Below are 18,813 nucleotides of genomic sequence, written 5' to 3'. Positions count from 1 at the left end.
CACCAAGTTTAATCCAACAGGTCCATCAGAGGCAACGCCTTGAAAGCTAGTGCTTCCAAAGAAACCCGTTGGACTACCATCCGGTGTTGTGTGATTTTTAAAAAATCAGCTGCAAGGCACTATGACCCAGACATAATTAGATTGGTCCACTGCTAAGCTTTAGTCAAAACACACTCTATTCTTACAACAAGAGAAGAATTGGCATATCTTTATTCTGTTGAAATACATAACAAAGGTAATGTATTAATTTAATTATTGTTCCAAAAAAAGCAGTCATCCTTTAAAAAACACCTCTTTGGCAAAGCCAATTCAACAACTCAGTAATTATTCTCATGCTATCTCTGTCCATCCAGCAGATTCAAATAATCTGCCCTTTTTGATTTTTAAGACTTCATTTTAGCAACAGAGAACTCAATCCTTCAGCTCCAGCAAAATCCTCCAACTAACTGAAACGCAAAAACAAAATCCTTTTGGTATGTGAGAGTCTGACCCCACTCATGATTCTTTCGTTTTACTTTAAAAGAAAACAGGTAGAAGTCAAAACTGCCTATCTGAAGGACGTATTTCAACTTCACGATGAGAACACCTCTCTTCAAGAGGCTCTGGACAGTATTGTCAGAATCAACATAATACTAAAGAGGGTATAGGTACTTTTGAAGATGTCTTAAAAGCTTCTGATTGTTATTCAAGAACCAGCAAAATCCTTGAAAGAGCAAAATTGAACAGAAGACTTAGGTTTCCAGGGAAATCAGTAAACAATTTCATCAATGGCCTCTACCAATGGATTAAAGAAAGCTGACTATGGAGCTTTGAAATCATAATTCATAAAAGAGAAAATTGTTGGAAGTATTGATCAAACTTTGTCAGATTTCGTAGCGTTCAAGAAAGAATTAACTTTGGAGAAAACTATTCAGATTGTATAGGAAGTATTAACCAAAAGAGTCACAGACAGTTCTTCATCTCTGATGATCTATCTAATCTCACTTTATAAAGTGCAGACATGCTAAGGAAGCGCTTGACAAGTCAATACAATGATGAAGCCAAACACAAGATGCTAAGAACCAAATGTCTGCACTGTGGAATAACAAAGCCTCATAGGCACACACAATATTCCATCTTGACAACAAAATGTTACATTTGTTGAACTGTAAGTCACTTCCAGACGATCTGTGGAGAAGGGTCACTGAATTCAAAATATTAACTCGCCTTTCTCTTCACAGAAGCTAGCAGATCTGCTGAGTTTCTCCAGCAATTTCTGTTTACTGTCAATTTTATGTTTGCTACAGGAGTGAGTGTTATTGTCCTAAAGAGAATTCAGGAGATTTAGAGTCTTCTAAATAAAGGAATGGACAACAAGTTGTAGAAGGAATGCTGCCCTTGAAGGATATTCAAGAGTTAGATCAAGTGGAGAAATGATACTTGGATCAGATCCAAGGTTAACAGTTTTCAGGGAGATGACTTATCATTCTTCCACATCTAAGTTGGTACGTTCTGCGAAAATTGTGAATTCTCTATTTTTGAGAAGAATAAAATGTTTCAAAATATTTCCATTAAAGAAAATACTATTTCGGTAAGAAATGCAATAAGTTTGGAGGGTTTGCTGGTAAAAAAAGATTTCTAAGAACTTATAAAAGCCTCCAAATGACAAATAAATAGGAAAAAATGACATCAGCTTTACCAGATAAAGAGGCAGAATAAAGAGGAAGTAGGATATAATGTTTGATACAGCACTCTTTTTTTGACCTAAGTCTCAGCGAGAAGTAGTGGAGGCATGTGATATTATGTGGCAAACCCACCGTGGTAAAAACATGACTTAGTTTATCAAGAATATTTACAATATCTTTCAATATACCACTGGTTTGCATGGACAAGCCTTTTTTTTCCATGAAGACCTCTGTTCTTGATTTGTGTAAAGATTAGAGAAAGAAAGATTTCCAAAATGTTGACCTCTAAAGTTTGGTCATCCCATTTTACACTTACATGTTCCTTGAGAGTTGTGGAGTCTCTCAAGTTACAAAAGTAAAGAGTGGAACAAATAATTTCATTTATTCTTCATGAAACATCCCTCTTTTTCCTTGTTGGGAATGCTTTGACAACATTATTGATGCGTTGTAAAAAATTGGCATTTTTCCATGGGCTAAAAAATTTTTTTACTTCATTATCACTCATTATAAATTTAAATAATTCTTTAAGTTTTACAATATTTATTATAAACTTGCAATTGGCCTATTGAGTTTTGTTACTTGTGCCTCAATTTCAGATGCAAACCCAAAACTTGGCAACAAGTAAATGAATACTGGCCCGGAGATATTACTTGGTTGCCGTCATAGCGTTGGTCCATGGCTGAGATAAATGTAAATTATTTCACTAATATGTGCTGTTTCTGGAATCACCATTGTTTTTGAGTGAGGAGGAAAGCAAATTAGGACAATGGGTTAAAGGCAGGCAATGGTTTATAATTCTGGATAGTTTTTTTTGTTCTGAATTGGAACAGGATATGTACAAAATGTAGTTCTGCAAATCGGTGTTAATTATTTGTCATTGGACAATGTTTTCTCTCTATTAATCAGATTTATTAGGATTTGTCTCAGTGAAGCAAAGGGGTACAATTAAAGCATGGAGCTTTACAGCAGTTGATTGACAAACCCATGAACAACTTGTTTTGAATCTGCAAGATAATATTTACAGAGGAGCAAAGGATTAGGCCAATGATGGGCAGGTCACAAGTTGGTACATTAAGAATGACAAACAGAAGGAGATCAGATGTTCATGTACAGCCTACTGAAGTCTGCTATATAAAGTTGAACACAAAAATCCATATGAAATGTAACTTCTCCCCTTTGTATCCTGATCCAGTTACTGTTTCATCCAAGTGGAGGTTAGGTGAATTGGCCATGCTAAATTGCCCATAGTGTCAGGTACATTAGTCAGGGGTAAATATAGGGTAGGGGAATGGGTCTGGGTGGGTTACTTTTCGGAGGGTCGGTGTGAACTTGTTGGGCCGAAGGGCCTGTTTCCATACTGTAGGGGATCTAATCTAATCTAATCATTGAATTGAGAAAAAAAACCATTCAGCCTATCATTCCAACTTTTCCAACATTCTATTAACATTCAATTGCCTATGCATGGCTTTTAAAGAACTGTCCATCTCAACATATAAATTACTTTGCACCTCCACAGTTTCTATTTTTCACCAGTCCAAAAATAACTCTATGGCTTTCTTGGATCTAAAGTGCATATTTCTGCACTTTCCCTTAATTAATCAATAATACTTTACTATTTAGTCTATCAAGGGTCCACATGATAGACTAATTAGTAAAGTTAGGCAACATGGGATTCAGGGGAGCTTGCCAATTGGATACATAATTGGCTTAACAGCAGGAGATAGAGTGGAGGTGAAAGATTTTTTTTGTTCTGGAGATCTGTCACCAGTGTTCCACAGGGATCAGTTCTGATTGCTCTTTTGTTTGTCATTTACAGCAATGATTTGGATGAGAATATAGAGGGCATTGTTAGTAAGTTTGCAGATAACCCCAATATTGGTGGCATAGTAGATACTGAAGGTTTTCTGAGATTACAAAGGGAACTTGATCAAATGGGTCAATGGACTGAAAAATGGCAGATGGAGTTCAATCTGGATAAATGTGAAGTATTGCAGTTTGGTACAACAAACAGGGGTAGGATATATAGAATTAATGGTAGGGACCTAGGAATTCAGGTACATAATTCTTTGAAGTTTGCATCACATATAGATAGGGTAGTTGAAAAGGTATTTAGTACACTTACCTTCATTGCTCAATCCTTTGAGTATAAGAGTTGGGAAGTCACATTGTGGTTGTATAGGATACTGTTGTGAACTCTTCGGAGTACTGTGTTCAGTTCTGGTCACTAAATTATAAGAAGGATATTATTAAGTTGGAGAGGACTCAGAAGAGATTTACCAGGACGTTGTCAGTCATGGAAGGTTTGAGTCATAAAGAAAGGCTGGATAGGTCAGGATTTCTTTCACTAGAGTGTAGGAGGTTGAGAGATGACCGTATAAAGTTTCTAAAATCATAAGATGTATAGATAAGGCTAATGGCAGGTGTCCCTTTTGCCTAGGATGGGGGATTTCAAGACTAGGGGGCACATTTTTAATGCCCTGATGAAGGGCTTTTGCCTGAAACGTCGATTTTCCTGCTCCTCGGATTTCTGTATACAACGAAGAGCTACAAACCTGCGAATACAGAAAACCTACAAACACTGACCAAATTCTTAACTACACCAGCAACCATCCCAACACACACAAACGAAGCTGCATCAGAACATTATTTCAACGAGCCACCACACACTGCCACAAAGACAAACTTCAGAAAACAGAGGAGAATGACCTATACATCATATTCAAGAAGAACGAATACTCAAAAAATACAGTCCGCAGATTCCTCAAGAACAAACCACGACAAACAGACCAAACACAGCGAGAAACCCTCACCATCTTACCATACATCAAAGAAGTTTCAGAAATGACAGCCAGACTACTAAGACCCCTCAGAATCCTAGTAGCACACAAACCCACCAACACTCTCAAACAAAAACTAACAAACTTAAAAGACTCAATACAGCCCATCTACAAAATTCCATGCAAGGACTGCCACAAACACTACATAGGACAAACAGGAAGAAAGTTAACTGCCAGGATACACTAACACCAGCTAGCCACAAAAAGACAAGACCCTCTCTCCCTCGTAGCACTACACACGGATGAAATAAACCACCATTTTGACTGGGACAACACATCTATCCTGGGACAGGCTAAGCAAAGACATGCCAGAGAATTCCTAGAGGCCTGGCACTCCAACCACAATGCCATAAACAAACACATAGATCTAGATACCATCTATCAACCCCTCAGAAAACGAACAGGAAATGACATCACCACAAACCCCAGGAACCCCATCCAGGACAAACATATAAATAGAAAGCAGGAGACAACAGCTTCGCTTCACTTGGAGGTCGCCTCTGATGTTACCTAGCCAGGTAATGAAAAGTCTAGATATCAAACCTACAGCTCAGCGAGCAAACCTACAGCCTAAACCTCAACCCGAGCTACAAACCTTCACAAACCTTGCAATAAGCCTCCTATGTTTAACTATAAATCTTCTGTATCATCCTCTGACTTACCTGACACTTGACCTAGTTTATTCTAATTCAACTGATCCCTATGGGTTGAAAGCTAATGAGCTCCTCTTGCACACTGCTATTTGAGCAGTAATGTGTCAATGAGGCCCATCAATTGAATATTCATCCCACTGGATCGCCCAGGTGAGCTTTCTAGGTTCACTGGCTTGCTCTTTGCATAGAACGTCCACTTTTCCCTGACTCACAGGCTAACAGCAATCCCACGTGTCAAGCTGAATTCATCAGTTGACTATGAACACTGTAGGGTCAAGTCTACTTGTGTAGGGACACTATCTTCGGACATCTTCAAAGACTGTTATCTCTACAGCCAATGCTCATACCCAAGACAGAGATAATCTGCTCTCCAGGATGGCTGCTAACCTTCAGCTGGATGTCTCCTGAAACGGGACCTGCCTCTTAAATAGGGAGAAAATGCCCAGAGGTGGAATTAGCCTTAACTGGCCATTTATGTGATTCAGCGGACTTCCCAGTGGATTGCTGAGCAGCTAGGTCTCTGGTACTGGTGACATGGTACAGCTGTGGAAAGACATTGAGCAAGCCTGCCTTTCTATCCACCCCAATACTAGTCCATTCCTTATGGACAGCCTTCCCGCTTTCCAGTCCATCCTCAAAGGACTGAAGAATTTCCAGCCTCTACTGTCAGTCTTAACAATGGAGTAAGGTGATAATATAGTTTACATTCCAAGGAACGGAAAATAAATCAAGAACTGAAACTGACTGAAGCCAATATAAAACAGGAACACAGTAAAATAAAAATAATGGAACCAAACATTGAAAAATCTCCAAGGTTTTGATGGTTCACAAGATTTAAAGAAAATTGTTGTGGAAAATTAAACCAGTTTTAACCATATCGTTCCAATGCACCTCCAATCATTGAGCAAGAAAGCAGAAAAGTATTGGATTTGTTAGTTTTACCTTTGTTGTGGGAAGGTTATTGGAATCTATATTCAAGGACAGAATCACAGAATCCCCAAAGTGTGGCAGCTGGACATTTGGCTCAGGGAGTCCATTCTGTCTGTCCAAATGAGAAAGTGTATAAGGTATGAGCATGTAGGGAAAGATTTACGTTTTGGGTTGTGTGAGACAAAAGCTCAGCTAGCATGACTTGGATCAGATAAGAACTTGCAGTAAACAATGAGTTGCTGGAGGCAAGACTAGTGGGTTAATGAGGTGAAAAAAACATTCATTATGTGCAGTCAGTCAACAAGGTGAAAAGAATTATGTGAAGCTAGTTAACAAGATTAAGAACATGCATTCATTCCTGATGAAGGGTTTTGCCCAAAATGTCAATTTTCCTGTTCCTCAGATGCTGCCTGACCTGCTGTGCTTTTCCAATACTAATCTAATCTTGATTCTAATCTCCAGTATCTGCAGTATCCACTTTTGCCCAAGAAAATTCTTTGTATAACGTTAGATCGCTTAATCTTTACTGGTGATGCTCACTGATTGTAAGTCACCCAATCAATATAGATGTTGCCTTATTTGTATGTTCCTCCCTATAAGTGACTATATAATTGGTTAAGAATCTGCTGTTCGAGAGAAGACTGAGAACTCACGTCTCTGTGCACACGGGTGATCGTTCTCTCTCCCTCCAGGGCCCGGAATAAAGATGAAGGAGGCAAAGCTATATTGTGTCTGAGTGTTTGCTTTGACTGATATGGGCATAGGGAATTGGGGCACCACAAAGACCACACCATCCAGATCTACTCCCCTACCCTATCCTTGTAACCCCACATATCTCATGGTTAATCGACCTAGCATGCACATCCCTGGACACTGCAGAATTTAACTTGGTCAATCCACCTAACCTGCCCATCTTTGGACCGTGGGAGGAAACTTATGTGGGGAGAATGTGCCAACTGCACACAGACAAGTCACCTGAGAATAGAATCAAACCCAGGTCCCTGGCACTGTCATGCAGCAATTCTAACAACTAAGCACCATGCTACCCCATCATGTCCACTTTCATGTCTTTTCCCCATAACCCTTGATTCCCTTAAACTTAGTTTGGGTTAGAAATCGATTTTTTTTCATATGTTGACAAGCTATTCCACTTCATCCACTAGATATAAACATACACTTCCCAGCAGCAGAAAAAGTCACAAAGACGACATTTAGAAAATAAAAAGTTGCCGCCAACATCCCAGCGTCACAGAGGATAATTATTATATCAAACTACTATGTTAGCTAAAAACAACTAATTCATTAGAAATCAAGAATCAAACCTGTTTTACAGCTACCCTGGGAAGGCTTTTACGCACTTTCAAACATATCACTTTCAAAATACTGCATATATGATTGCTCATCTAGATGACTCTGCAGTTTTAACAAAAGAAGTCTTTTTTTCCATTGCTTCATGTTTCTAGCTCAGTGGAAAGTTCACTGTTCTCTACCATTCCATCACTCTCACAGATCACCAGAAAATAAACTTGCTGCAGATGACAGAGGAAACTCCTTCTTACAGGACTGAGAGCCTACAGCAGATTTCACCTTGTGTGCAAAGTCAATATGTCACATTTAGGAGCCTTGTAAACATTATGGGCATTTAAAGGCCACCATATTAAAATGCAGTGATTTACCATTTATTTTGTCAAATAAGCTTCAGACAAGAACAATCAAGTGGGATCCTACAACTAAGATACAATGGCGGAGTTATGAGTTGTAAATCTAAACTTATAAGGGCTTCATTTTGATAAACATTAAGTTTGCTTTCACTCCTGTCAGCAGTAATAATAACCTAGTCAAATTTCCAATGCACGATATCATCCATTTTTAAATAAAACAATCAAATCCATAAACTGTTCGATCTTGTTACAACACTTTATGATAAGCACATTGTAATCTTTAAGCACCCCATTAATGTAACCAATACACATTATTGCAACATCTGTATTGGATGCGATTCCCTCTATGGCAAGGCAGGTCGATAACAAGCGCCTTGAAACAAATAAAGCAACAGCATGAAGTGCTATTTCATGAAAAAAAAATGTCCAGCCCTCACTGCAAATAAAATAACGCTGCACCCTGGAAAAATATACTAACAATTTTTTTTTAAATGACAGCCTCATGGCTTCCTTACTATTTCGGCCCATCTCTGCCTTCACACAAACGGACTAGATTTGGAGTTAAAGGAATTACATCGACTGTGAGAGAAAACACGAAGTTGCAGCGACCATGCAGCCGTGATAAATCCCTTACTTCCCTCCAACTGGAAATGGCGCCTTTTTTTCACACCCAACCCCGCCGTTTCACACAGACTTTTCCTCAAGAGGAGAATAATAACTAAGCCCCCAGGGTATCGTTCGTGCCACACACACACACCCCTGTGCCCTCTACTTCTCAGTGAATGGTGTTTCTTTTTCATTCCCTTGTTGCTTCTCTTTCTATCACCCCAACTTTGTCCCTTTTCTGGGGTCGACTCCCAGTAACGGTCACCCCCATTAAAACTTGCTCCTCACTAACCGCCACTTTCCTCGCGCGCACTGACCGCGTGAATTTAAAGGCCCTCACGAGACCCGACCAGAAGCCAGAACCAACTAATACGGACTTCTAAAAGGTGGGTCATGGCGAATGAATTATAGTTTTTTGAGTAAGGTAGTGAAGTTGAGGACGCGAGAATGTTTATGGCAGATACGGGATACGGTCTGCATGTATATTCAATTTGAAAATGCTTGACAAGTGTATGCTCACAAGTTTCTACACCTTGATTACTCAACATATTTATCAATGACTTCGATAGTGCAATGGTCATATATCCAAGTCTACTAATGGGATATTGAATGGTGGTCCGACCAGTAGTTTGAAGTGAGCATAAAATTATAAAGAAGTATTGATAAAGTGAGTGGGGCAACCTGAAACAACAGGTGGTAAGTGTAAGATCATCTTTTTTTCAATCAAAAAACGATAGATGCAAGAAATATTTAAATGGAAAAAGTTGAGAGTAGTAAAGCCCAGATCGATTTTAGGTCGATGTACATATACTACTAAAATCTAGTAATCAGATACAAAACATAATTGAAATGGTCAATGGAAAAATCATCTTTGAACAACTTTTCACAGCTAATGGAGTACAAGGCAAAACTCATGTTTGTGTCTGTTTATGGTTAGCCTCTCCTCGAACAGAGAGCCAATCTGTGGCTAGTGGCTATAGCTTAAGGGATGCCACTCTCATCAAACTAATTGACCAGGAAATTCTCCCCCTCTTACTGTCTGTCAAAGTGCAATTGAAGAATTACATATTGATAATCAACCTGTCTCTCTGGCCACGTACTGTGTATAAACACATTTCCCTTTGCCAAAAAGTCCTGTAGTGGGACTCAAATCCAGAGGTTCTGGTTCAGAGGCAGGGACACTGTTCACTGCAAGACAACATAATCACAAGGACTGTGAGCAGCATATTACGCAATGTTTTTTAAAAGTGATGAAAACTCCCAGGCTGACCCTGGCACATGACCATCCATGTTCTGGAGATTCTTTGGCCTGGCAAAGGCCTGAATAATGGGATACAACCTATACTTTATTCCTCCTGTTCACATTCCCAATTAGAATCTCCACTGCACTGTTTGAGAGATGGAGTTGGTGTGTTTACTGTAGATATTGCCATATTATCCTATTCTTGTAAACATAGCTAGTATCACATTTGGCCATTTTGAGGGTAGGAAACACTGAGAATATTGACCTTTGAAAAATTATATCAACGGTGTAATAAAACACAAACCAGAACACAATGTTTTATGTTTTGGATTCTAATTAGCTCAAGAATTGTCAATTTGATATATGATCTGATTAATTAAAATCCATGTGAACTCATTGAAAAGAACTACTCAGCAGATTTGGCAGCATCTGTGGACAGAGATACTGAATTAATGTTTTAGATTGAACAGCTTTCACCAGAACTGATGTGGCAAAATCTTGTGTTGGAGGTGTTTTGCTGCAAAATTTGGGGTTGGATTTTCTGAGGATTGGCAATCTCATCAACTGAACACTCCAGCCCCTTCTATTTTTACAAAGAAAGAGAGCTCCACAATTCTGCGAGACGATTCTGCTCAAGGTTACCTCAGAAATGCAGAAGCATAATTCTGTTCTGACTATTCTCTCATAGCCTAGGACTGTCAGAGTAAGGCAAACACCATCCCTTTTTCACAGCAGTCATTTGACACATTAAAAGGCCCTGACAGACACTTGACTGGTGCTGTCAAAGTGTAAGTACATCAGGTAATAGTGTTGTTAGTGGGTGCCAGCTGGATCAAATACCATGGCAAGGAGCTGGGGCGTTAGTGTTCAAGGTTAATGAAGCAGTGCTTGTACGTGGGGTTGGTAAGAGAAATTGGGTCTGGCAGGAGAGGGGCGGTCAGGATGAGTGGTGTTCAGCAGATTGATGGGAGGTGGTATGTGTTAGACTGTGTCCTATAAGGGGGAAGGTGGCGAGTTCAGCTTCGGCTCAACATGGATGGGGTGTATGTGGTCTGTGGCAGATAAAATTGGAGGAATGTGCTGGAAGTTCTTTAGTTGGCTTAATAGCTGGGAGTTAGAATGTGTATTTAGTAGATCTTTTCCTAACTATTTCACTTACTTCACAAGATTCCGATGAAATTCAGTGATTTAAGTGGAGACTTTGGAAGGGTTGCATGTGTAGAAGAATGGGCCAGCAGATTCTTCAATTTCCCAGGCAGTTCCTTTGGATTGTGCTATGACAGGGAATCCACAGCATTCCCTATGTGCAAACCCTAGCTATATTATCTAGATTATCTGGACCAACTATTTTAAAATGCAAAGGTCATAAAAGTTACAGGTAGTAATATAAAAAGGAAATTAAATAAAACATAAAAGTGCTTGTCATATGACAGGATATAAGATGATACTTTGTTTACTCAACTTAGATAAACAGTAGTGAGAAGGTTTTGCAACTCGTGGGAAATGTGGCAAGATTCTCGGTCAAAGATTAACAGAGTTTAGAAAAAGCTGACAGGATGAAACTTCTATCTTCATAATGCTGCTGGAGTCAGTACAACAGATACTGCACTGACTCTAGGTCAGGTGGCAGCATCTCTGACCTGTATTGGCATTGCCCAAACACTTATACTGGGAAGTACAATTCTGATGAGGAAAGACAAAGATGGATGAACCATGGTTGTTACGTCAATAATTACAATAAGCTTTGGGTTATGCTAGTAGACGGACATGTCTGCCCAATTCACCTCTGCCTATTCTAGTTGATTATGTTCATACACATACGCATGTAGGTAAGGAGGGAATGGTGGACAGAATTCTCCAAACTTGGTGGAATCCCCACCTGCAATAAAAAGCAAAATGAGCAGATGCAAATTGCCTAATTTGTCAACATCATAATCCCAGGAACAGAGTAAAGTGTCCACCAGGTGAAACGCCCTTGCCAAGTGCACCGTTTGAAACTATCCAGTTAGATTTTATAGAGTCACCTAGATGCCATTGTTAAAAGTATTGCTTAGTGATAATCTTCCATCAATAAACCTGGTGATCCAGGTTGCTGGCTGGGGTGTTGAGATGGCCCTAGATCAGATAAGTGACCTTGCGTATGACATCAAAAAACTTGCCAACCCAACTGCCCACGCTTTGAAGCTGGTGAGCAAAGAGTTACAGGAGCCCCGGATGATGACATTTCAGAATCGGCTAGTGCTCGACTTCCTCCTTGCTAAAGAAGGAGGTGCTTGTCAGTCATTGGCCTGCAATATTGCACCTACATCGATGATTCCTCAAAAGACATTTCGGAGACACAGATGTTATCAACAAAATGGGTCAAGCCGCAGGGAAGATACCTGCCCCACCGTCGTCCAATTCATGTGGATGGAGTGTTATTTGCTGGCTAAGGTCACTGTGCGGATGGATCGTGTGGGATTAGTCCTTGGTCTCATCCTAGGAATATACATTGTCATCAGCTTATTCGTGAAATGGACCATACATGGCTTTTCACCTAAGCCAAATAGGAATCTGATTAATCGACCCTTCTCTACCCCCGTACCTCCATGCCCGAGCTTCCATGTTGAAATCCAGTATCTTTTCAAGAAAGCCTGTTTGTGACAGTACAGCTTTTGTAAACCTGAAGACAATTTGTGATAGTACATCAGAGTAGCCTGCCAGGGTTCTTGAAGAGCTGATATCCTACTCTCCGGGGTTATTAGAACCCAGTTAATTTAGCTTCTAGGTATCAGTGTTATGTTGTAACAGTGATGCTATTAGTAAATAAAGGGGATGACTCAAATTAAACAAAACTGTCTGCAAGAGGTTTTTTTTATTCCAGACTACCAAAGAGTATGATTTCTAGGATGAACCAAGGGAGGCTTACAGGTTGAGTCCACAAGGGATTCTGTGGGCCATCTCAAATCTGTACTTTATCACAACCAGGTGGGCAGACTATGCGCCTTTTGCAAGCTTCCCATTGGACAGATTATAATTCAGACTCATTGGAGGAGGGAGATCCACAAACATCTTTAGCCTTAGCAATTGGGAAGCCCCACTATTCCGTGCAAAAGACTAGCTGAAATATTTGCATCCATCTTCGGCCAAAACTGCCAAGCAGATGATCCATCCCAACTCTTCCTAAGATCCCCAACACCATAAACGCCAATGTTCAGTCAATTTGATTCACTTCATATGATATCAAGGAAATGCTGAATGCATGGATAGAGAAAGAGATATTTTCCTTAACATTCAAGCCGTCAGAATGGAGACATATACTCCAGTGAGATATTCCTCTAAGCCACTTGAGTATAGCTACAACACTGGCATGTGCCCACAATGTGTCCAGGTTATCTGTCCCACAGCCCCCCCCCCCCCCCCCCCATCTGGCCAATTCTACTCTCACCAATTTATTTTTCAATCATCAGAAAATTGATAAACAGTGTTATCAAATGGCACGTACTTAACAATAACCTGCTTTGCAATGTTCAATTTGGGTTCCACCAGCGTCACACAATTCCTGAGTCTTTGTTGCAACCCTGAATAAAATAACTGAGCTTCAGGAAAGAGGTTGTGTTTGTTTGGTTGTTGTTAGCTGCAATGTGTTTCTGAAGGTCACTTCCTATACATGACCATCTCCAGCTGCTTCAAAGACCTCCTCTCTAACATGAGGTCAGAAGTGAAGATATTAGCTGATGATTGTACAATGTTCAGTGCCATTTGTGATATCCCAGATGCTGAAACAGTCAGTATCCATTGTGATGTAAAGTGTGTAATAAATATAAAATTTATTTTAGGGTTTCTTTTAACTTGTGGTATGTGGGCTTCTTCTTTCTGATTATCTCTCCATGTCCTTCCTACTAAATCAATCAGTTCTCATTTCTCCATATTGAACTTCATCTGCCACTTGTTTATCTATTCCACTAACTAGTTTGACCTTAAGAACATCTAAACTGACCTCCACGCAATTCAGAATGCTTCATCTGCATACATTGAAATTGCATCTTGTACAGGAAGGGCTAGGTCATGAAAGATATTAGGAAAAACAAATGCTGTCATCTTTAAACTCATAGCAAGTTTTTTTTAAAAGTGCTGTCCAGAACTGATAGCAACTATTCAGGTTGTTTTGGCAGCTTTTTGAAAGTTATATTCACTCCGAGTTTTGGTATATTTAGTCATCATTGCCTTAATTGCTCATGGATTATTTTGGACAGTAATGGTTTGTAAAGACACTTACAGTTCTTTCTGACTTTTCTGTTTTAATTTGCTATTAGTAAAAGAATCTCTTCTGTCTATGAGTTCTTTAAGTTGGACTAAATAGAAGCACGTATTTCTGAGCCTGTTTAAACCTCATAGTGGTTAGATTTATATAGACTGTGCTCTTCCAAATTTGAACATTACTGTGATCTGATTTTTGCTGTGTGGAGTGCATTGAGATGCATGGACAAGGGTGTCATCTGTTGGACTTGACTGGAGCTGCAGAATTCTCTTAGTCATAGAGATGTGCAGCACAGAAACAAACTCTTCAGTCCAACTCATCCGTGCCGACCAGATATCCTAACCTAATCTAGTCCCATTTGCCTGCATTTCACCCTTATCCCACTAACCCTTCCTATTCATATACCCATCCAGATGCCATTTAAATACTGTAATAGTACCGGCCTTCATCACTTCCTCTGGCAGCTCATTCCAGTCACGCACCACCCTCTGCATGATAATGTTGCCCCTTAAGTGTCTTTTAAATTTTTCCCCTCCCATCCTGAACCTACGCCCTTTAGTTTGAGACACCCCCAACCCAGGGAAAAGATCTTATCTGTTTACCCTAACCATGTCCCTCATGATTTTATAAATCTCTACAAGGTCAACCCTCAGCCTCCAGGGAAAACAGCCCCAGCTTATTCAGCCTCTTCCTGTAGCTCAAATTCTCCAACCCTGGCAACATATTTGTAAATCTTTTCTGAACCCTTTCAAGTTTCACAACATCTTTCTGACAGGAGGGAGACCAGAATTGCACACAATTTCCAGAAGTGGCCTAACCAATGTACTGTACAGCTACAACATGACCTCCCAACTCCTATTCTCAAGGCTCTGTCCAATAAAGGAAAGCATACCAAACATCATCTTCACTATCTTATATACCTGCAACTCCACTTATAAGAAATTATGAACCTGTACTCCAAGGACTCTTTGTTCAGCAACACTCCCCCGGACCGTACAATGAAGTGTATATGTCCTGCTCTGATTTGCCTTTCCAAAATGCGGTACCTCACATTCATCTAATTTAAACTCCATCTAAGTTATTTGCGGTTATTTCACTTCTAGGAAGATTGTTGCTCTGCTGGATAGCAAGGAGTTAGTTAAAGTTTCACTTTTGCTTGATCAAATCTTCAAAGCTATGGTGCCACTATGTCTCTTTAACAGAACTGTATCAATCATGAGGATTGATGAAGCAATAATGTGGGATCTTTAGTTGAAGATAAGACTATATACAAATAGTTAGCTGGAAGTCTACGGATAGTAAATGTAATTGCTACATCTGCTACTTGTAGACTGAAATAATACATCACGTCCTGGTAAAGTGACTACAGCAGTTTAAGACGCACCTCTTAAAAAGGTGCATATACACAATAGGACAATATCTACTGCCCCTTCTGAAAATTAGTACACTGTGCTACTTGCATAGCTCCTTGTCCTTGAAGGTGGAACATTTCTATAATTCTGTTGTTATCGGTGAATAGACATTTTTCAAAAACCAATGACAATTGAATGTTCCATATCTTTTTTAAAAAGTATGGTATATGGGCACTTCTTGCAAAACCAGCAGTTACTTGGGGAAGGTAATAAAGTTTTCTAACTTAAGAGTCATCGAGCATGGAAACAAACACTTTGGCCCAACTCTCCATGCCGACCAAGTTTCCTAAACTGAACTAATCCCATTTGCTTGCATTTGGCCCCTATCCCTCAAAACCTTTCCTATCCATGTACTTGTCTAAATGTCTATTAAATGGTGTCATTGTATCACCTATTCCACTACTTCTGGCAGCTCACTCCATATATACACCATTCTCTGCATGAAAAAGATGCCTGTCAGGTTCCTTTTAAATCTTTCCCGTCTCACCTAGTGTGCTCAAGTTTCAGACCACTTTACTTTGGGGAGAAAACACCATGGCTTTTCACCCTATCCGTGCCCCTCATCTTTTCATAAACCTCAATAATGTCACCTCTCAGCCTCCAATGCTCCAGGGAGAAACGTCCCACCTTATCCAGCCTCTCCTTATAATTCAAATCTTGGTAATATTCTTGGAAATGTTTTTTCTGGCTCAGTTCATGCAAACCCTTAACTATGACTTTGTTACTTGTCTAGAGTTAAATATTCCAATGTACGCCTGACTAGCCTTCCACATTATACACTTTGCAAACTTGAGGTCAACAAAGCCTCCAGTGCCTGTCACCTAACTCTCACCATTATATTTATCAATCACACAATATTCGGTGATTTACCTTAATAATGATTGCACTCTGGTTAGATCTTGTGTTCCCTTGAATTTGCTTATTGGCTGTGTAGGCCTCCAAAGCGTATTGTTTGCAGCCAGCCAACCTTCTCTCCATGCTGTCATGCTACGCTTTACACTATGACCTCTTATTTTGTGCATATATATGGATCCTTGTCAAATGCTTTCTGAATGTCCAATCACTGTACATCAAAGGGCTCCTCTTTGTTCACAGCATATGTTACTCTTTCAAAGAATTCTAACAAACTTATTAAACGCAATTTCCATTTTGTACAATACGCTAATTATGACATTAACTTCTGGCTCTGGAAATGACTGCTGTGCACCAGCTTTGGAGGCCTACACAGCCAATAAGCAAATTCACAGCCAATAAGCACAGCAGTCATTTCCAGAGCCAGAAGTTAATGTCATAATTAGCGTATTGTACAAAATGGAAATTGCGTTTAATAAGTTTGTTAGAATTCTTTGAAAGAGTAACATATGCTGTGAACAAAGAGGAGCCCTTTGATGTACAGTGATTGGACATTCAGAAAGCATTTGACAAGGATCCATATATATGCACAAAATAAGAGGTCATAGTGTAAAGCGTAGCATGACAGCATGGAGAGAAGGTTGGCTGGCTGCAAACAATACGCTTTGGAGGCCTACACTTTAACTAACTCCTTGCTATCCAGCAGAGCAACAATCTTCCTAGAAGTGAAATAACCGCAAATAACTTAGATGGAGTTTAAATTAGATAAATGTGAGGTACCGCATTTTGGAAAGGCAAATCAGAGCAGGACATATACACTTCATTGTACGGTCCGGGGGAGTGTTGCTGAACAAAGAGTCCTTGGAGTACAGGTTCATAATTTCTTATAAGTGGAGTTGCAGGTATATAAGATAGTGAAGATGATGTTTGGTATGCTTTCCTTTATTGGACAGAGCCTTGAGAATAGGAGTTGGGAGGTCATGTTGTAGCTGTACAGTACATTGGTTAGGCCACTTCTGGAAATTGTGTGCAATTCTGGTCTCCCTCCTGTCAGAAGGATGTTGTGAAACTTGAAAGGGTTCAGAAAAGATTTACAAATATGTTGCCAGGGTTGGAGAATTTGAGCTACAGGAAGAGGCTGAATAAGCTGGGGCTGTTTTCCCTGGAGGCTGAGGGTTGACCTTGTAGAGATTTATAAAATCATGAGGGACATGGTTAGGGTAAACAGATAAGATCTTTTCCCTGGGTTGGGGGTGTCTCAAACTAAAGGGCGTAGGTTCAGGATGGGAGGGGAAAAATTTAAAAGACACTTAAGGGGCAACATTATCATGCAGAGGGTGGTGCGTGACTGGAATGAGCTGCCAGAGGAAGTGATGAAGGCCGGTACTATTACAGCATTTAAATGGCATCTGGATGGGTATATGAATAGGAAGGGTTAGTGGGATAAGGGTGAAATGCAGGCAAATGGGACTAGATTAGGTTAGGATATCTGGTCGGCACGGATGAGTTGGACTGAAGAGTTTGTTTCTGTGCTGCACATCTCTATGACTAAGAGAATTCTGCAGCTCCAGTCAAGTCCAACAGATGACACCCTTGTCCATGCATCTCAATGCACTCCACACAGCAAAAATCAGATCACAGTAATGTTCAAATTTGGAAGAGCACAGTCTATATAAATCTAACCACTGAGGTTTAAACAGACACAGCCAGCAACCTGGATCACCAGGTTTATTGATGGAAGAAGTTGTGTCAGTCCCGTTTTGTTTTTCCTCTACGTTTGGTTCCATACTGATTCATATGTTGGTGTGCGTTCCATTCAAGATCTACTTCTTCAGGTACTTCATGGTAGAGGGTTTAAAAAGTGGTAAGGTGTGTACTAGGCCACAACGTCCATTCCAGTCATTGGGTAAATATGAGTAGGCTTTGTTTTCACATAGCCAATTAAGGCTAAAAGGAGTTCTAACGGTGCACTTGTGTGAGCGAATGACGAGTCCACTCAGAGCGAGAGCTGAATCTTGTAAACAGTGGGTGCTATCAAACGTTTGGTTCTCTAAGTGTATTAACAGATGGAGAGCAGGAGTATGACCAGTGTCTTTGATAATATTTTTGCATAGCTTTTGTTTCACCAGACCCATGTCGTGGGTACCGGAAGGTCTTTCAAAACACCATTCTAACAGCAGAACAACATTAACGTTGAATCCTTCAGGTTTGTTAGTGCACTTCACACAGCGACGCGCTCCTTCTACCGAATGAGTTTTTCCATCACAATCGAGGGACTGCATAACTGGGTGAGTCCTATTTATACACTGTACATCAGAATGATGGACGAGTGAACAGATAACACATGGATTGGGGTGGGTGGGGGAATGGTTTAGCTTGATTAGAGAAACCACTTGTAACAGAAAGAAAATTGGGAGTGCTTTGGATTTTGGTCTTTCTTCATCTTTCCAGCTTATCCTGTTAAATACAGTAGTTACTGAATACAGGAAATGTGTAAAAAGTATTTCTGTCAGTGCCAGTAGATCGGATAAGAGACAATTCCCTCGAGAAAGTATAAGTGGTCAGTCTCATGGCAATAGGTGCGTTAGGGTTTGGTAATTTCGGTACCATGTGCTCAATACTGCAATATGTGCAGTTCATTTTGAAAGGGGAACAGACAAACATTTCAAAGTAACAGTTTTCTGTTGACGGAGTGGATGAGGTTATGGAATTGTG

The sequence above is a fragment of the Chiloscyllium punctatum genome, chromosome 17, assembly GCF_047496795.1.
Source record: "Chiloscyllium punctatum isolate Juve2018m chromosome 17, sChiPun1.3, whole genome shotgun sequence".
Lineage (NCBI taxonomy): Eukaryota > Metazoa > Chordata > Chondrichthyes > Orectolobiformes > Hemiscylliidae > Chiloscyllium > Chiloscyllium punctatum.
The sequence above is the reverse complement of the archived record's forward strand: the minus strand, read 5'-3'. Positions refer to the sequence as shown.